Source organism: Colius striatus, chromosome Z, assembly GCF_028858725.1.
Source record: "Colius striatus isolate bColStr4 chromosome Z, bColStr4.1.hap1, whole genome shotgun sequence".
Taxonomy (NCBI): Eukaryota; Metazoa; Chordata; class Aves; order Coliiformes; family Coliidae; genus Colius; species Colius striatus.
In genome coordinates, this window is record NC_084790.1 from 19,405,817 (window position 1) to 19,427,080 (window position 21,264).

The following is a 21,264-nucleotide window of genomic DNA, read 5'->3' on the forward strand; positions in this document are numbered from 1 at the left end:
GCTCATAAGTCAACGGGTCCTGATGGGATGCATCCTAGAGTGCTGAGGGAGCTGGCTGATGTGATTGCTAAGCCTCTCTCCATCATTTTTGAACAATCATGGAGGACAGGTGAGGTGCCTGAGGACTGGAGAAAGGCCAATGTCACGCCAGTCTTTGAAAAGGGCAGGAAGGACGACCCAGGAAACTACAGACTGGTCAGCCTCACCTCCATCCCTGCAAAGGTGATGGAACAACTCATCCTGAATGTTATTACTAAATATATGAAGGAAAAGATGGTTATTAGGGGGAGTCAACATGGCTTCACCAAGGGGAAATCTTGTTTGACTAACCTGATATTCTTCTATGAGGGCATAACTGGCTGGCTAGTTGAGGGGAGAGCAACAGATGTCAATTACCTTGACTACAGCAAAGCTTTTGACACTGTCTCCAACAACATTCTCATCAGAAAGTTCAGGTAGTGTGGCTTGGATGAGTGGATTGTGAGGTGGATTGAGAGCTGACTGAATGACAGAGCCCAGAGGGTGGTGATCAATGGCACAGAATCCAGTGGCCAGTGGAGTAACACGGGAATCGGTTCTGGGGCCAGTTCAAAATCTTCTTCAACATCTTCATCAACGACCTGGATGATGGGACAGAGTATACCCTTAGCAAGTTGACAGATGACACCAAACTGGGAGGACTGGCTGATTCCCCAGAAGGCTGTTCTGCCATTCAGCGGGATCTCGATTGGCTTGAGAGTTGGGCAGAGAGAACCCCTACCATTCTATGATTCTATGATCCTAACAGATTAAGAGATCTAAGATTCTTATACATACAAGACATACAAGAATCTATGGGCAATCACAAAAAAAACCCCAGATTCTGACATTCTTTCTAATCCCATTGGGGCCTTATGGTTTTCTTGAAACCACTGATGTCCTCACACATACAGCACTGAAACTTTACTCTTTTCAGATTTACTTCTCTTAAACATAAAGCAATTTCACTTACTCAAAACACACTGATAAAATCTAACAGCATTTAGAAATGTAAGCAGGCTATCTGCTGCCACGGCAGACAAAAAGCCGTCCTGCTCTCGTTAAGCTAACTTCACTCACAAAGATGTGTAACACCTGAAACTCCACTGCATGTGAACATGCTGATGAGATCTCCATAACATTTTTTAAGCACAACTGGTAGAAATCTATTGAATAATTTGGCCCTGCTGAAAAATACCAGAAACTATCAGATCTTTCTTGCTGGTCCTTGCTAGTTCCCTGTAAGCCGTTTTTTATTTTTACCTATACAAGACAAATGACTTCTAAATTCAAATAGCCTTACATAGCCTACATCCATGTCTTACAAATCACCTCTTTCCAGTCATGTTTTCTTTTCATTGTCTTAAATAGGTTGTGACAAAGCACTAGGCATTACATTAAAAGGCTCTAACTAGTTGAATTCAGACTCTCAAAGCTAAACTCTGTATGTAATAAGTCATATGCAGTCCCTCATATCATGTGAAGTCTTCTGATACCGCATAAATGAACCTCTTACACCTACCTTAGTTTCTCTTACAAGACTTCAAGATATCTTTTAATTCTAACTAATTCCTAGATGAGAGCAATGTTATGCCAGACTTTGGAAAACAGAAGCTCTATCAGTGATTACTGGCACAGCTTGCTCTCTCCCAGCCTTTTTTTATATGGTAAGTCCAGTTTTGTTACTAAGTTAATTTACAGTATGATGCAGAAGCCAGCACTTGGAAGAAGATACCAGTTAATGAGTTCATCATAGCAGATTCTCATTCATCATTCCATGTGGATTCTGCAGCCAGTTTTGATGGCTCTACAGCAAACCTATCTGTTTGAGTGGGAGGGTTGGGCTATACAGGTTTCAGTTTTACTGGTAAGAGATGGATAACTAATAAAATTATTTGCAATTCTGCCTAAAAATATGGCCTGCCACTCACATTTGAGTGATTGTATTTTGTGAAGCAGCACGCAACAAGACTCAAGATTGCTTCTGTTTTATGCTTTAGATAAAGTTCTGTTTCCTCCAAATCCCACATAAAAGAGAAATAAAAGCTGCCTAGATATGTAGTCAGGAAGGAATGCAAAATCCCCAAGAATGCTGCAAGTAGAAAAAAATCAGTTTTCCAAATTCCTCTGCTCTCAGGACACTGAGAGTGTTAAATCTTGCATCCCTGTGCTGTTCGCTACAGGGATCAGCCTTACTTTTAGCAGCTCATTCTATTCTTTTCCTCCATCATCAGAGACAAGATGCTTCAGCAGAGGGGTTTTCAGTCTAAGCATTTTTGTTGCAAGACGAAGTCTCTTGTAAATCAAGATTTTGTGACAGGATTACAGTGGAATGCCATCATTGTTCTACAGAATTTACATTATATCTTAGGTTTCTTTCATCCCCTACATATCTAATGAAAATGCAAAGCCCTTGCAATCAGACACAGTGACACTCAAGAAACTGGTACATTGTTAGCACAAAGCATTAGAAAAAGCTAGGGTATAAAGACGCCTACACCTACAAGCACAATGAGCTGTACAGCCCAAGATGAATTTTCCAACTTTATAGTTCGTTAAAGATCATTGATGTCATCAAGTTACGTTTGGTTTCTTTATCAGTACAGTAAACCAAAAAAGAAATCAAGATTATAAAAGGTGCTTTATCATAATAGCAAATTACTCAGTTTTCAAATGGCTCCTCTATTGTAAAATATAATTGCAAAATTATCAAAACCAATCCTACTCTCTTGTCCAAAATATTTCTCTCCTCAAGTGCTTTGAGATGATCAGATGAAATCAAGAAATACGAGAGCAAATCATTTGTCCAAGGTCATACAGCAGGCTAATAGTAGACCAAGAAAGAAAACCACAGTTGTCTCATTCATTTGCCATCTGCTTATAAAACCAGACTCTAAACATGTTCTTAAGCAGACTTTGGCACTCAGTTCAGCTTTAATCTGCTCAACGAAACATCATCTGTAACAATTTTCACTGAATAACAAGATTCCTCTGGATCTGATTCACACTGCAAATGAAAGCCTAGACTTTAAGATGTCAGAAAAATGGGTAGCACAAACTCAACATCTTCTGATCCCTCAAAGTTTTCTCTCTGATCTGCCATTAAATTGCACTGGTCTTAAACTCTCATGTCATTAAACTAGAATAGGCATGGTCACAATTACTAAACTAGGGTGTTCAACCTGCAAGCAAAGCAGAAAATAGAAGAAGTGGGAGGTGAGTGCTCAAGTTATTGGAATAAGTATGGACATGACTCATGAATTATCACTATCCCACTGAAGGAAGAAGTCAGGCCCTCATTTGCCAGTAATGCTTGTGGTGCTGAGAACTAAAACAAAAATAAGGAAAAAAATATTTTAATTCAGGAAATTACTGTGTTCAAAATCTCATTAGAAATCTCATGCATAATTTTTATAAAGGTATTACTTATAAGAATATATATTACTTGTAAGAACATTCCTTACAAGAAAGTAAACTCCTTAGAAACAGCTTACCATTAACCTCCTCTGATGAAGATCCAAAGGTCTATGTGAGCATCCCAATTCTCTTTACAGAGATCCAAAGACTTAATTCTTTAACCCAAATTCTGTCCAGAAAAAAACGTCAGTGCTAGGCACTCAGTACTGGGAGTTCTCCTGACAGAGAATACGAGCTTGGTAGGCAACAGGAATTGTTAATGCCCTTTCTGTGGAGCATTTAAAACAAAGCTTTTGTATAAGCTACAAACTACAAACCACACAACAAGTTAACAAATGGACCCTCTTTGTGGACAATACAACATCTCTGCAAAGTAAAGGTGGCCCAAAACAATCACAGAAGATGGGTAGAAAAACCCATAAAGCCAGAGCAGCACTTCCACTTCTGAAAGTAATCTCACTTTTTTTTTTTTTTAATTGGAAATAATGTAAGGAAATCCTTGTCCTTTTAGCACTACAGAAATGTGATGCAAGTTAACCAGAAGTTACTTCTCTTAACCACTTTGCCAAGATACAATTTTCAGGCAGAAAATGTTGTTAGTAACCAGAATTGTGCAAGTTCTCATTTTCCTTTGACATGGAGGGATTTTTTTTAACACCAGTTCCCAAACTGGTCAGTCCAGCCTACAGCTTTCTTGGTTGCCCAAGCTTAAATGCTGCTAAAAAATAAAGGCATCTTTCTATCAGTCATGGTAAAGGAAGCAATAAATAAAGGAGAATAGAGGCAACTATCAATACTCTGTCTCCTCTCATGTCTCTCAGACAACACGCTTACTGGGTTAAATTCTTGCCTGCCATCACTAACAGAATAGTACTATGTGTGAACTGTGTTTTAAAAACTGTTGCTCTTCAGTTTTGATCCTAAGAGTTACCTGTTTCCCATGTCCACGGGGTGATGATGGCAAACTCAGAGAGTATAGCAAAACACAATTTTATTTTTACACAATAATACAAATATTGAAATTAGAAATATATTTCATATACAGTTTCAATCAGGAAAAGAATATGAGGTTTCTGTTTTAGTAGGCAATGGGTTAGAGGAACACTTACTACATGAGATGAATACTGTAGCTACTAGTTATTATTAATTGAATTAACAGTTTAAAGCTAGCTTATTTTATAGAGAAAACCTGTTTCATGGAGAATGTTGTTATTCACCCATATCAAAGACAGTGGGTGACTATCCTTCTCTCAGCAAGAGAGGGTAACCTTGAGGGGTGTCCCTGCTCAAGCGGGAAGATTTTCAGACACACTCCAAAGGAGAGCATGCAGAAATCCCGGGCTTTCATAGAATAAAGAGATTGACTGTCAGTCATCTTGTTGAATTTACATCTCTGTAGACACAGCAAGAACATCTAGTTTCCAGGAACAATGTTACCTCTGAGATGTTTGTCTTACTGCTCTCCCAGCAATTTTATCATCCTCCCAAGTTATTCTTGAGATAGCCAAGTCAGGCTGGTTTGTAATGGCCTTCACTGCAAGAAAACAGCCTGATTTTCAGCTTGTATCTTTTCACTGGTGAGAGTGCCCTGCTACATTACATTGTACTGTGGGGGAATTCCAGACCACCAGACCTACACAAATGCTATCCTACCAAATAACACATCTGCAGTACAAATCAGCACCCTATTCCGTTTACAGATCATATTCCACTCTTGTCATAAAAACACTTCAGTAGCCTTCAGGAGTATTACATACAGTAATTAGCTTAAACAGAAACTTGTTGTAAACTTAGACAGTTATTGAAAGCATTAAAATATCTATTTCATAGAATGAATTTTATCCTATTTCTACTCTTGTTCTAATGTCTTAACTGTGAATATAAAAATAGGTGTGGTACTAACTGCACACTAGCAGACAACACTCATTTCAAATAGAGGCTTTCAGATCCAGAACTGTCTGTTTCAGTTCAAAAATGCAGGACAATCAGAATAATTCTCAGAATCACACAGAATTGGTTAGGTTGGAAAAGACCTTTAAGGTCATCAAGTCCAACCATTATTCCTGCACTGCCACATCCAGCACTAAGAAGTGCAGTGTCTACGGTCTTTTGAATACCTCCAGAGATGGTAACTCAGTCCCTTCTCTGAGCAGTCTGTTTAAATGCTTAATAACACTTATGTTGGGTTTTTTTTTCTTAATACTCAATCTAAACTTCCTCTGGTGCAACTTGAGGTCATTTCCTCTTGTCCAGTCACTTCTAATTAGGAGATCAACATCCATCTCACCCCAACCTCATTTCAAGCAATTGTTGAGACTAGTTTTTACATTTTAAGTACTGACACAACAAGCAAAGAGTATAGTGTGGACTCCCGCTCTCTTGTACCAGAAAGCTTGTCTGTTACTTTCTCAACTGTATCTACTAAATGAAAGTAATTCTCTTCCCTTGTCCTTAAGACTATCATGGTATAAAAAATGCTGTAAGGGTTTTTCTTACAGAACATTTCTAATTATTGATGGAGCATCCCAGGGAATGAACACTGATACATTTTCCAAAACAGTATCAGAGTTAAACTGAGAATACCAAGTCTCCAGATTTCTGGTGTCTTGTCTCCTTTTTAAAAGGTCTGAAGGCAAAGACACTTGAACCTAATTGTCACAATCACTTTAATGGTTAAGATTGCTCTTCCCCCCTCAGAAACCTTTCCATAGGAAAGCAGCAAGATACCTGCTGAGGAAAGCAGGTCCTGCTCACATGCTAACAGCCACGTTCTTATACTTGTCCCTGTGTGCCAGCACCAGCTCTACTGATCAGCCAGTTCAAGGTAGAAAGCAGGCAAAAAATTGTCCTTCACCCTCACCTCATCTGTCTCAGAGAAAGGAAAGAGGATTGGATGGCTTTTCAGTCCTTTTAGTTTCCCAACTTGAAACAGTTCTAAGGCCAAACAGGACCAGCTCTTTGGGTAGGAACTATTAGATCAATCTGGCTGTATGTGGTAAAACTTCACCCTAAGCACCACATCATCTGTGCCCTATTACAAGCTTGCTCCCAAAAGTGATTTGATTGACAAAGATCTCTAAAAGCACATTTCCTCTGCAGTTGGGAGTAAACAAGTTGTCTGGGTGGAGCTTTCCCTATATAGTTTACTGGATTCTGTGATTCGGGCCTAAAGGTTTTTAACATCTGGGAGAAGAAATATAGTGATGTTTGCGCTCTTCCCAGAAAGAAACAAACCTTGCTCAGCAGGAAAACCAAGTATCACTCCTGGAATCTAGTCTGGCATTTTGGTTTCTTTTACCACAGAAACAAAATTTTAACACAACCAGCACTGACTAGTACAAGTGAGAAAGCACTAAGAACATTCTATCTCCTATGGCTGTTCAGATGCTCTCATGACTGCCATTTTATTTGCTGCCAAGCTGATCTTTTGCAAATGAATTAACAATAATGCCCCTCTAATTGTTGATTACAATTGATTGCAAGTAAATGAGAACACTGGAATGACAAAAATCTAACACAAGGAATCCAGGCAAAATAGACAAGGCTTCTCAGCTTGGGGAAGAAAATAGAAATTAGTTCAATCCACCAAAAACATAAAAACCAAAAAGACAAACAGAAAAAAACACAGACTAGCAGATGATGAAGAGCACAACCAGTCCTTTAAGATTACCTTCTCCCCATTCCTCTCCTCTTCCTGGTCTCAGAGCCCCGATCCTTGTGTCTTTTTCTCTTCCCCCCTAAATGGCACAGGGGAGTAGGGAATGGGGGTTTGAGTCAGTCTTTTCCCGATGGCTCCTTTTTTCTCTCCTTAAGGCAGGTAGACTCCTCACTGATCTGGTGTGGTGTACCTCACACTCTGGGCAGCCCTACAGCCGCCCTGACGTGCAGCTGCAGCTCCTCTCTGACTCTCGTGTGGGTCTGCTCTGTGGCCCGCAGGCTTTCCAGTATCGCCTGTGCCATGGTCACCTCCTCACACAGTCTCTCGCCTGTCCGGGCTCACTCACACAGAGCTGCTGGTGGCTCTCAGTCCTGCCATTGCCCTCCATGGGTTGCAGGTGTACAGCTGCGTTTTCACCACGGCTTGCAGAGGGGTTTCTGATCTGGTGCTCCTCTGTCCTTCCTCCTTCTCTGACTGTGAGGTCTGCATGGTTGCCTCCATTTTGTACCACTCCTTCATCTCCTCATCTGGCTCAGATTTGCCTTCTTAAATAGTGATAGTCACCTCAAAGACTGGGGATGTTTCGAGAACTGCTTACTGGGACAGCACTGAAGCTTCCTCTCCCTGTTACCTAGCAAAAAGTAGCTCCACATAAACCCATGACAGTAAGCTATTCCACCTCTGCTTTTCCAGAAGGCTATGACCTCTACGTTTGCCCCACAGCAGATACTCCATAAAGACCAATCTTTTCCTCTTACCTCTGCAAGTGTCTCTTGACTTACAAAGCCCTCAATAACATGAACTAGGTGAGACAGTACTTTATAAGCACTTAGATAAGATTATTACTGTTTAATTATCTTGCAGAGGAGGATGAAGATCTGCTAGTGGAGATAGAGACATGTACACATACGTACAAAGTTAATCCCTCCAGCAGCTGGGCTCAGACACAGCATCTGTCCTATCACTGTCTCTGGATACTGGCACTTGGACATATGGGCTGCCGTGTCTTCAGTTCCTCTCCACTTGCTAGTACAGATGCCCTTGCACACTAGCACACAATACACAGCTCCACAGCAGATGACTGGGACTCCCCTGGCTCCTCCAATAGCCGATCTCTCCTCTGGTGTCATCTCCAGAAACAGACATGCACATGGCTTTGAGACTACACTATCCATGCACTGGATAGTCTAGAGTGTAGCAATTAAACACTCTGTTGCATAACCTCACTTGCTGCAGTCGTTGGTGTCATGGATAACCTGACTCTTGGTCCCAGTCCAGCTGCTGGCATTTAAGTACTCTGATTCTGGTCTTTCCAGTTGCTGGTGCTAATGACACGTAGGCCCTCCAACCTGTAGTCTCATTCTAGGTGCTGGCACTTAGACCCCATACTCTCATCTACACAATACAGTTTCTCACTCTGGAAAATAACTTAGAAATTGAGTTTATTAAGAACAGAGGACATAACTACTGTTCAGGTACAGGGCACAACCAGAGAAACGTATTGACCAGTTGCTGTTTACACATGACTAGTCCTTTTATTATTCCATTTTCACATGCCCGTTCCTTCCCAAAACACCCAGATCCAACCCTTTCCCTACCTTTGGTTCCTCCTCTAAACACTTTGTAACAGGTACTGTGTAATCTTGAAATGCTCCTCTGCATTCCATAATACTCCCCCCTACCTCTAGGCAGCAACCCCCAGGAAGTCTGAAAGGTGCTCCAGCATTGACTCCCAGGTCATAGGCTTGAGAGTCTCCCAGGACCATCCACTGTGCCCGTGCTCCTCTGGGTTTGTGGAGATAGGCTTATGTTGGGCTGCTGGCTGCTGTAATGAGGCTAGGGGCAGCCAGGACAAGCGTTATTCAGGCTGCTACATCTGCAAATCTCTCTCTGCACTACACTGTGGGATGTAAGCAAGTTTTTTAGCATATAAACTAATAGGGTTTATGATCATTGCTTCTTAAGCAAGAAAACAGTACAACAGCGTGAAACAAGGACCATCCAGAAATTAGACTCTTTTTCAGAAACCAGCGTCATCTGGATTGAAAACTGATTTGCATTTATCAGGCTTCATCCTTTTTTCCCCCCTTTTTTTCAGCATTTCTATATTTCCACTAGACAACCATGACACAGAACACAGAGCCTGGGAGCAGCTGTGTAACACTCCCAAGGCAAGTAGTAACTAGGTGTACCTCCCTTGTGATAATACAGTTAAAATAAGGGAAAACTAAGACACTTTGAACATGTAGGCATCACCTAGAAGAATTCAGATCTGAGATCTCAGTTCCATTCTGTTGACTCCTAGGCCCTTGTACTAATCCTGTTGCTCAGTTTTAACCTCTCAATCTTGTTTTCAGCTCCCACTTGAGACATAGAATTTTCATATCCTCAGCTGCTTTGGCACAAAATGGATCCACAGACCAAGAAAAGTTCTTTAGCCTTTGCTAAAGTATGACAGTCTATGAGAGTATAAGACAACATTCTGATGCTCACTCATTACAGATATAAAATCTATAATAGAGTGACTGCAAAAATACCCTTTTTTAAAAACAAACTCAATGATAAATCTATTCCATCTCACCAGAGCAAAAATGGCTCTTCCAGCAATTCTGGGTTCCTTCATCAAACTCCAGAGAGGTGTTTAAAATGAAAGAAAGTAATGTAAAGCTTAGAGATACCTGAAGCACAGAAACAAAAGCAGAGATTCATAGTACCTGATTCACTCATTCAAGCCATTCTTCTTATTTCCTCAAAGTATTTCCATATTTGCAGGAAGAGTCAGGATGAATATAAAGACATTGGTCTTAGGGTGAACGACTTGCAATACAAGGTAAAACATGTACATATATTCTTCCTATCTGTGTTTTCTGAGAAGGAGAGTTTTAATTTAGAAGACAGTAATCTTCTGATTACAGATGTCCTCAAAGTAGGAGAGTTACACTTAGTATTGTGTAGAGACAAGACAGCTTCTTTGGGAAGCAGCTATCCTTATTTGTCCCTAGATAAGCAGCATAAAGCCAATAGGTGTCTGATGCCTAATCAACGCCAAAAGGTTCTTCCACAATGAGCATATTCTCTCTTTCACCATTTACAATCAGCTCATCTACAAGCAACTGTGAGTGGAGTTTTCTATTGCTGCCTTTTCTTTCTTTATTTATTTTTTTAAGAAAATAAAATTCCTTTGGTTTCTCTAGTAACAGCTAAAAGACTCTTAATTATTGCTTAATCTTTCCTTTAAACTTTAGTGTTTTTCATGACATCCAAATAGCTCATCGATCTCCTATGAAATCATAAGGGACAGCTACTCTCCAATGTGTAAACAGAATAAAACTGTTAACAGTTAATAAAATCCAGCTTTGTTATCCAACACAAAAATGGTTTTTTTGTGTTGCGTTACTAAATAAAAGGACTGGTCTTCACCTGATTTAAATCAGTGCTGTTCTGTGGAGAAAAAATGAGGGAGCATGGACATGGATCCTGGGACATAATGTTGGGCCTGTTGGGGCAGGGCAGCCTGAGCTCTAGTTGTGTGAGTTTGGTGCACAGTCAGGACCAGAGTCAGAGCCATGGTTAAAGCAGTTGCTGACATGTAGACAGCAGGCCGCTTTCTGTTCCCTCAAGGTTGGGCTGTTTTCAGCTAACGAGCTAACAGCTCAAGGTGGAAAACAACTTCGGAGAAAAACAAGATGGGAAAATGTGAGGGAGCTTGCTTATCGCAGAAACCGCAAGAAGGATGAACATGAAAATGTAATCTATTAGCTGCTGTTGCTCAGCTAGCTTTGAACCTGCTGGGTATATAAGTTAGAGCCTGCTTTCAATAAAGAAGAAGATTTCTGCTATCACTCACATTGAGTAGGATTGATTTCTTCCCACCCAGCTGAGAATCGGACCCTGGGTTGATCGCCACATGAAGTAGGCTTGGAGCTGGTTTTTCAGGCTTCGAGCCTGGGTTTTTCAGACTTCGAGTCTGGTTCATTTTTCAGGCTTCGAGCCTGGTTTCAGGCTTCGAGCCTGGTTTGCAGACTTCGAGCCTGGTTTTTCAGGCCAAGAGCCAAAAACTTCGCGGCACTGTTCCATGTAATGCAAATGTATTCCAAATTGAAATTTTGTCCTGAGATTTTTACTGCAAAGAGACAAATTAAAGGTGAGAGGAACTAGCACTTAATTCTAAACTGAGCTATCAAAACCTTGGCCATACGTTAAAATTGTGTTCCTGGTTTCTGTATAGACATTCTAAAAGCAATTACTCCAGCCTAGACATGAATCTGATGTGATTTAATCTCATATGATGCCTTGGATGAACCCCTTTCGGCTCAGCAAACATTCTTTATCGGATGTCATATACTTACAACTATGCATCAAGGTCTGATTCAGTCTGCTACTTTACATTCTGCTCAGTCAAGTCTATTAAAGCCAGAATTTTTTGACACTATAACCTCCTTGCTTAAAAAAGAAATGCTCTAGTGCCTTTTTTTAACACTAAGTTCATGTTTCATGAAAAAAAGAAGTCAGAGAAACACATCTGCTGCTTCTTTAGGCTGTGTGTAATAACTACTTAATGTGTTCCGTATCCTGGGATCTGTTGAGATAGGTCTAATTTCAGGAGAGTTCAGTTATCCTTCTAGTACAAGCTTCAGTAAACTTCTATTACACTAACTTTCAATTAGAGATTCTGATCTGTCTATAACTATCTATTCATATTACATGACAATTAGCTTAAATTACTTTGATATGCACACAGACTTCAACAAACAGAAGATGTTTAACAAAGACAATGCCTTCAACTAAAGTTACATGCTTACACACTAGAAGTCACACCTATCTTAAGTGTGCTAAGGAATATAGATACAGTAAACAAAAAACAAGGGAAATTTAATAATCTTGTCTTTAAAAATAGTGAAGAACTGGAAAAGAAAGTAACTCAATGTCTGAACAAAAGATACCCATGCATTAAATCTACCATAGCCTTCTCGATTCTTTAAACACAAAACCATCCTCCTCACAATTTCATTCATAAATTAACTTTTCTCAGGATCTCTGGGTGTAGAGAACTATGACAATACCACAATATTGCTGCAGCATTAGCATCAACAGTAGCAAAACAGGGAGAAAAAACACAGGAACATGAACATACTAGTAGGGTCCTACCACATAACTGCTGAAGTCATCCTGTGGCTTGCTAAAGAAACTGCTGATCCATACCAATCTTTCAGTCTGTCACACTTTAACAAGTCAAGCCAACTTCCAAACATCAACAGGATTATTTTTCTTAACAAAATACTTTCTTATCTCAAGAGTATCCAGGTGTTGTTTTGCTTACATCAAACATTCCCGAGCTTCCACATTTTCCATATTATTTTTCAAGTTTTTAAACATTATTTTTCAAGCAACTCTAACTATAATGGCTGAATTACTTAAGGGTATGTTCCCTGATATACTCCTTAAAGGCCTGGTGTTGCACTAGAGGAAAAACAGCAGTACCTAAAAATATGGCACTTTGCCATTGCATATTCAGGAACCAACTAAGAACTTTTGTGTTTCAAGCCACAGTGCTTATGTAGCACTATCTCAGAACTGTCATCACATAAGGCTGAGATTGCTTTGGGCACTTACAGTTCACATGCTGGTGGCTACCTGCTGTCCTACCACAAGATAGTCCAAAGACTTGACATTCAGAGAAGTACACTGCCATCCTAGTGAGGGTGGGGGTGAATGGGGGGCACTGAGTGAGAGACTGTCATGATGCTTCTTTGCTAGCTGGGCAAAACCATGACACCAGACACTGAAAGAACATTCCAGAATTACATTGGCTGGGGTAGTCCTGAAGACAGGATGTTTTGCTACCAACACAAGTCAACTCAGTCTCCTTGACAGCTTGTCTTCCCAGAAGGAAGCTTCAGAACAGAACCATTCTTACTCTGAAATGTATGGGATTCCTCTTCTTTACATAAAAACATGCTTTCCTGTACAGCTCTAAAAATTTAGGCTGATTCATCAAGTGATGAAGTAGAAGATAGCAGTTCTCTGAGCAGTGAACTTCCAGAGGTTTTTGAGGGAAAAGCATCTGTCTTAAAAGTTGTATATACTTTTTTGGTCATTATAGTACTAGGGACATATGCCCCCTACGGAGTCAATGTTTGTGGCAACAACAGCTTTATTTAGCTAAGAAACAAAACAACTTCTCCTACCAAAATAAGCATTTATTTCTAAATCAAGGAAACAACATCTTTCATGTATCTGCATATCTGTTAGCTGGGGATGCAATTATTTTTCAGAGTCTTTGGCAAGTTAAGCACTGAAGTAAAATTTCTCAGCATGAAGCAAGACTGCTTGTTCTAGTAAGAATATGAGAAGACAAAGTGCCCTTACCAGACTCTTATCTGCTAGTCTGTCCGTGTCCTCAAAGTGACCAGATTGACTGACTCATTTTTTCAATTAATAACAGGCAAACTAGAATTGAGTAAACCTTTGCAATTGTTTGAAATAAACAGTAAACCTTGGCAGGATCACAGTTGATAAAAACACAATTCCTACAAAATGAGTAATACCCAGCACAGAGGAAATAAATTCAGTGGCATGAAAGAAAAGTATGTGAGCATAGACAACCAAGAAACTGCAAGCTTATGAATAAAAAAAAGGCAAGGAAAGCAGTGCTGACTACTTCATCAGCATGCTGATCTTGCTTCAGATAAGTTTACTGTGAGTTTGTATTACATTGGCATTGTACATCAAAATCTTGCATCCAGTTTGCCTTTTCCAATGAATCAAAGTGAACTAACAAAATGTGATCTTTCTGTGCAAAATTGGTGCATATTTTTCCCAGCAATGTCTCAGTGAAGCAACTGACTTCAGATTCCCCACAGAGATTACCAAGGGCACACAAAAAACATCACAGTGATCATGTATGAGTTCCTCCAACAGATCTTCCAACTATTTAGCACATCCTCCCCATGGTGCCTGGAATACGAGCAAGACTGGGAAATTCCAAAGCAGAAATCATCATCAAATTGAAAAATTAAAAGATACGTTTGTCAGAAGAGAGATTAAAAACAAGGAGCAGCTTTCAAACAACCATCCTAAAGTACAACATTCAGTGTGAAAGAGTACTTCCAAAGAATCACCATTACCTTTCATGAAAGATAAGTAACACAGCCACAGACCAAATGGAATTGAGAACATGCTTTATAATTGACAATCTCATGAAAAAACTTATATCTCATGAAAAAACATACATCTTCTATTTATTGATTCATCACAAAAATTTAACAGTTTTGCTCTTTTTGATAGGTTTTTAATTTCAACAATTTAATAATTTTCAATTTGTTAATTGGGGCTTGTTTTCAAAAAGCATTCAGTGCTTCAAATTAAACATTAAACATGAAGGAACACTTGGTATAAAGAACTTCTATAGAAGCAGTAAACTTCTGTATTCTTTCTTTTCACTATAAATAAATTTTATGGTCTTTCCACAGAATATGTCAATTGTTTTACGATCTGAAACTCCTGCATTTGGACAGTGCATAGATTTAACTTTTGCATTACTTCTATAATGCAGAAAAAAAGTATGAGATGCAGACATGTATAAGGAAAAGAGACCTTCCTGGAGTCCTGTATACTACAAAAATCTTACAGAACTGATGAGAATTTAACATGACTTGCATATTTTTAAACTAAAAAATAACAGTGGGGAGACCTTCTGAGCTATAAAAGCCAATTCCCACTTTTGATCCTTATTTTGCAAATAGACATATCTATATCCTAGGAGAATATAAACTCCACCTTTCTATACATCATACTCAATAACTGTATCATGTGTGGTTCACAACATTGTAGAAAATATGTATCTGCTCTACCTGCTTTGAGTTCATAAGCATACAAAATTAATCTGAAAATATTTACTATATGCACACAGACGCAAGCAAATTTCTTCCACTTCTCTCCCATCTATCTTTCCCTCAAACAGGCAAAGCCAAGAAGTGCTTCAAGTCATCATCTTCAGTTTAACTGTTCCTCAAGAGACTTTTAATACATTTAATTTATGTGTGAAATTGAAATGTAAGAGGAAAAGAGATACAGTTTTTATATAACTATATATGACTGGAAAAGAAAAAGGAAATATTTTTAAGAGAAAAAAAAAGAAAAAAAAAAATCAATGTGCTGTTACCATTACCTAAGGACAAAAGGTCAACATTCTGCCTGAGAAGTCTGAGGGCTGGACAGGAACTTTAGTCTTACGTCTTTATTTAAATGAAACTTACATCTCAAAAGCCTTTCTCACTTTGGAGAAAGAAGAGAAAGAGAGCAGGAAAAAAACCAAACAAAAAAAGCAAACCAATTCCGTATGTAGCAATCTTAATGGAATGGTATTATTATTCCTGCTCCCAGGAGAACAACTTACAGCCATCTAATTTTAGGCACCTAAATTAGACATCAAGCTAAGGAGACTTTAACTCATATGCTCCTGTTTTACAGAATGGGTTTCAGACTCCTGAATATACTTCCTATACGGAGCATAAGATCAGTTTGGCACATAGTTAATGTTAAATTCCCAACAATTAATCAATATTTGAGTTCTCTACTTTGTTAATTTAAACACTTTGTAACTACTTTGACATCTCACTGACGTTTGATGGCAGGCAAATCTATTAAAGCATATTTTATTCTGATTTTTTTTTTTATTTGCTGCTTTTCATCTATGGCTACTGTGAGGAATTAATATAGTCCAGTTCTGGACACTCAACTTGCTGAAATAAAGCCCAGAACTTGAGATTTCCCTGTGCATAATGCATCACGCAAGATGATGTCAAGTTATATCTATGTACCTATAACTATGCTGGACATACTTCTCTTGGCTCAAATCTGCACTTGGATTTCAGCATCTGAGAAGGCAAGAGTCAGCACAGATTTCAGTAGATATGGCTGGACACAGTCTCACATTCTACTGTATTCCATGAATTCTTCATGAGATGACAGCACATTTTGTTTACGCAATGACAGCGCCACAAGCTAAAGCCCATCCCTGGACAGTGTGGAAACATTCACTTCCTTTGTTTGCTGTCTGGGTATGTACTTTCACCAGTCTAAAACAGATATGCCTATTAAGTCATGCATGCTTTACTGTTAATTGTGATTCACATTTCAAGATGCAGCAGTTTGGTATTTCTTTGAAAGGAGGAAATGGAGAGGTTGTAAAGCCATATACTCATTACAGGATAATTTGGGGTACCCAGGCAAGCTTAACTGACTGGTGTAACCTAAGCATGTATTGGGAATGGATGTTTAAGAGCCATCTATCCTAGCTTTCTGCAAGAAATCTTTGCTTTCACAAGTAAAAGTTAATTCTACCTTAGGGAGAAAAAAAAAAAAAGAAGTTACTGTAGACAATACTATTTTCATAATTTCCCACAGGAGTTCAGTGTTAACACTCAATGAGGATATACTTGCAAATTTCTTCTGTGGAAAGAGTAGCAGTGTTTGAGACTGAATCCGGTTCTCTAATATTTGAAGTCAAATAACTTTAAATCTTGACCTTTCCTCTTGCAGGAGTGTTTAGAAATGAAGTACTGCTCTCATGTAGGAAAAAAAACTACTCCACTATTGTTATAACTTTTATAATTAAACTTTTTGTGAATTTTTATGACGTGACCAATGAAATAAAAACATGTTTATTTGTTCAAGGTTTTTTGATTGTTGTTTTTGAAAGCACTGTGGATACACACCACTTCAATGTCTACCATATTGAGCATCCTATTTCCATTGTCAATGGGTACTTCCATACAAGAGCAAAGGGGAAAAAAGACAATAAAACGAGAAAATAAGAATGGTATTCTAAGACTCTTGGTATTAGCACACACATTCAAAATCACTTAGAATATCTTTAAGAAAAAGTCTGTTTAAATTTCAAGATTCCCTAACAGGAAAGCTTTTTTTACACACGAAAACAGTCAAGAAAATAAAGTGGAAGTCTGTATTTTTCAGGGAAGTCCCATCCTCGTTGTTTACTGCTAGCATTTATGCCACGTTGTACTGGTGAATCAAAAGTCTGATCACTTTATATACAGTTGTGAGATGTAAAACACAAATTGCAGTTGTCCCAAGATCTAGAGTAACTGTAAGAAATGCCAGGACCAAAGGGTGATAATTATGAGACTTTTTTTTTCTTTTTTTGTACACCTAAATGGTAGTTAAGAGTAAAATTACAAAAAAATCAAAACCCAATACTACAGTGGGGAAAGATTTGTTTTTAACAGGAGAGAGGTCCTTTATTATCAAATACTTGGCCATACTGCATATTATTATCTACAGAATTTGCTACTGTCTTTCTGCATTAAAACCCTGTATGATAGCATATGGCTATGTTCAATTTTGACACAAAAACAGAGATTTTTTTTTTTTTTCTGATTATGTTAGGGTGGTAAGGAAATGCCCTCAACAGCAAAAGCAGCAGATACTTTAAATCTGAATGCAGACTTCCTAGATCAAACAGATCTTTGAAAATCTTGACTCAAGGACCCTCTGCTATTAAATAATGTTCTCTTTAAGATACTTGATTAGCCTAACTTTTTTTATCTTTTTGGCATAAACAAAATTAAACTTTCATTCACAAAGTACAATGACTCAACTATACACTCTCTCTTCCTCTCTTCAGCACTTTTCAATCCCACATTCTTGTCCTGCTCTAACATTTGTTGAACCTTTTCTGGAGCTCACCAGACCAACAGGAAACTACCCAAAAAAAAATGAAGTCCACACTTTTGTTCCAAGGTAAAGATTTCAAGTAAAGCAAGGAAGAACAAACACTGCATACAACAATCATCAGGAAAGAGAAAGGGGAGTGTGGCAGCAAGAGTGATTAACAACCACAAGAAAACAGTGAGTAAAAATTCCTCTTCTGTTGTTACCTGTTCCAAACTCCTTCAAAAGAGCCTCTCAGATACTCTAGGTAGGACTATTAGATCTTCTACCACACTCATAGTTCATTTATAAGCCTTCTTCCTTTAGCAATCTAATGTGCTAATTACCCATCACTAAAGAATCTTAATGCAGTAGTAAGCTGGTAATTTCTCTGGAAGTAAATTTAATTGTACACTAGTTAGCATTAAAATGAGTTACATCTCACTCATTTCAGCTGTCTCCATCTTACCTGCAGAGGGCTAAGTCCCTAGCACAGAAGCAGCTCATAAGACCCACAGCTGTGAAAGGTACTATTAAAGCATCTAATGCTGAGATTATATCCTAAAATGGAAAAATGAAAATAACATTGTGTTTTGTCTTGAACTATTCCATCTGCAATCTCAGTTTACCCAACTCATGATAAAGACTAAATATTAAACAAAGAACAGTACATTTTTCCTGTCATGTTTTTGAACAACTGCTATTCCAAAAGACTCAGTGATCCCTGTTCCCAGGGTACTTGGCCTTCTCTGTTTGTCTTAGTTTCTGTTCTAAAACACAAGTACCTTCCTCAGGCATCTCAAATAACACCGAGTACCTTGTTAGCAATTGATAAAGGAACATTTATTGTGAGAGAAATATCAGCAAGAGATCTGAAGTGATTTCGTCCAGTCCCAAGCTTCACATCACTCACTAATGTACTCTCAGCTGCACCAGCGACTCAAAACCAACACCACGGCAAAAAGCATTAAATCATCACTCAAGGCTGCATGATGCCAAGCAACATCACACTATTCTGCACACATCTTATTTTGTTCTTCAGCACCTTCTGGAACCCAGTATTTCTTGACTGTATCCTGTCTACCTTGTGTTCACCTTTTTTTTCTAGAACCCTCTTTAAAAAGTGTACACTCTGTCACAAAAGAACCATTTCCTCCTTTTTTTTTTTTCTTCCTTTTTTTTTTTTCATGCAGGAGGGCTGTTTTCTCTACTCCATGGACTGGAGATGCTAAACTGTCACAAATGTTTGTCCACTTCAAAGACTCTGCAAACCTCTGAATAACAGGCTTTGCCAGGGTGGAAGAGGGAGGAACAAGCTCTCCCCAGCTACCTGCTACAGGGTATCCAACCCTTAAACTCACGACTCTGAGAAGAACGTCCAGAGGATTTTCTCATGAGTATCTCTCATTATATACAAATTATATTTCTGTGTAAAAACAAAACTAAAGAGAAGGCTTAGAGAACAGAAACAATCCTGTTGCCTACATAAAAAAATGACTGGAATGTAAGCAGGAGTGGGAAGGATCCTCAATTACACTTTATCCATTTCATAATCATGTAGGTAACCTGCTCTTGAGCTAACTTGGTATACAATACACCCCTGCATCAATCAGAACATTTTGTTTATGAGAGCTGCCCATAACCTGCCCCTGAAAAGGTTACTGTGAGAGCAAGAAGGCCTGTGTGTCTTCAAATGCCAGCTGGTAGCAGTTTTGCCAGAAGAAAGATAGGTATCTGCAGGGTTCATTAGCCGCAAGCAGAACTCTCCAGAAGACCCTGTCAAGCAGGACCGCTCTGTGCTTGCAATGCAGCTGCTCTTTTAAGCAGACAGTGGGTACCCCAAAGGTCACATCAGCAATTACTCATTTCTTCAATAACAAGCCCTGGGTCTGCCTCTGAGAGATCAGCTGTAATGTCATAACGCTGCAAAGACTTGCAGATTTCAAATCCTGTGTTCCACCAATGAACAAGGAATTTAACATAAACCATTTTTCATTGACAGACTTTGTAAATTAAAAGTAAATTCAGGAGCCTGGCAGTCTCTCTGCAACTAAAAGACCTGGCAGATCAGCTGCATAGCAGGTTTCTTGACACACTAATTTTACTCCCAAAATTTAAAGAACTGCAGCAAAATTGACATTTTTAACAGGCTGTGCCTCTGGGTTTGCCATGACAGAAGACAAACTCCCAGCCTGTCATGCTGAGGCTCCCATCTCTTTTTTCTTTACACGTGTACAACTGGACCAGCAGGCAGGATTCTGGATGTCACCTTCCTCCAACAGCACAAGGTATTGAAGGGCTGCAGGACATGTGGGCTGGGAGGGGTACACCATACTGGGTTAAATAAAGGGCAGGGCAGAAAACAATCCAAAATGCCGCCTCCTTTCTCTCCCTAATCTGCACGGACTCTCACCCGCTGAGCACGCGGTGGGCTGGCAGGAGTTTCGCACCCCTCCTCGTCCTGGCCAGCTGTGGCATGATCCCACCAGCTTCCAGGCACTCTCCACGAGGCAACAGGTCTGCAGAGCCAGCAGCAGCCTAAGCAAGACCGAGCGAACCCCTGGAGCTCTGGAGGAAAGCAGGCAACGACCTACCTTTCAGAGACACGGTGGAAATGGGAAAAATCAGAAAAGAAAGAAAAAAAGAAAAGAAAAACCCTTAGGAAAATGCACCTTCCACGAGCTCCGGGACAGTCAGCTGCTATACTCACACAGCGAAAGTGACCGCGCAGCCAGATGCCCCTCACAAGGACTGTCTCGTTCTCTCAGACGACGCCCACGTTCCAAAGGGGGAAGCCCTGGGCCGGCGGGGTACGACGGCCGCGGGGCAGCAGGAGACGCTCCCCTGCGAGCGCGGGCAGCGGCTGAGCCTCCGCATTTGGCAGGTGTGGGCTGCGAGGAGGTGCTGCGGAGGCTGAGCGGGACGGGACTGGGTGGTCGGATGGAGCTCCAGGAGCGCGTCCTCACCGGCGACTCGCTCGCAGTGGTAACTTTTGTGGGGCGGCGGGACCGAATTCTCCCTCAACAGGGGAGCCATCCCTTCACACACGCCGACCTCTCCCCTCACCCGCTCCCACCTCACCGCCTTACCTCCACCGAGTGCCACTGGCCGCCCAGGTGCCTTCCTCGCCGGCCAGAGAAAAATAGACGACAGCCCTGCGCAGCTCCGCCGCGTACTCCGAGTCCCGGCGGCGCTAACGCGAGGCCGAGCCCGCCCGCTGGCCCCGGGCTCCCGCCGCGTGGCCCCCACACACTCGGCGCGGCACACGGCGAAGCCCGCCCCCTGGTGAGGGCGGTGGTGACAGCGGTGGGAGCAGCTGAAATGGCGGCGGTGATAGCGCACGCTGTCAGGGAGACCCACTCCTCCGGGCTCGGGGTCTGACGTGGCTTCGGTCTAGTAACTGCTCCCGTCGGCTCCTCGGGCGCCCTGAGGCCTCCCAGCCCACGCAACGGGCCCGTCTGAGGGGTCCTTCCCCACGACTACCGGGAAGAGGTCTA

The 21,264-nt window shown here is 40.4% G+C and overlaps 1 protein-coding gene across 1 annotated transcript in view; it reads right to left on the minus strand.

Annotated features, from left to right (window-relative positions):
* MOB3B (MOB kinase activator 3B) overlaps nt 1–20,893 on the minus strand; it is an 82,666-nt gene extending 61,773 nt beyond the window's left edge. Inside the window, exon 1 of the mRNA XM_062018347.1 lies at nt 20,857–20,893. The gene's annotated coding sequence lies outside the window, so the exon portion shown is untranslated. The remainder of the gene's footprint in view (nt 1–20,856) is intronic.
* Between the last annotated feature and the right edge of the window lie 371 nt (nt 20,894–21,264).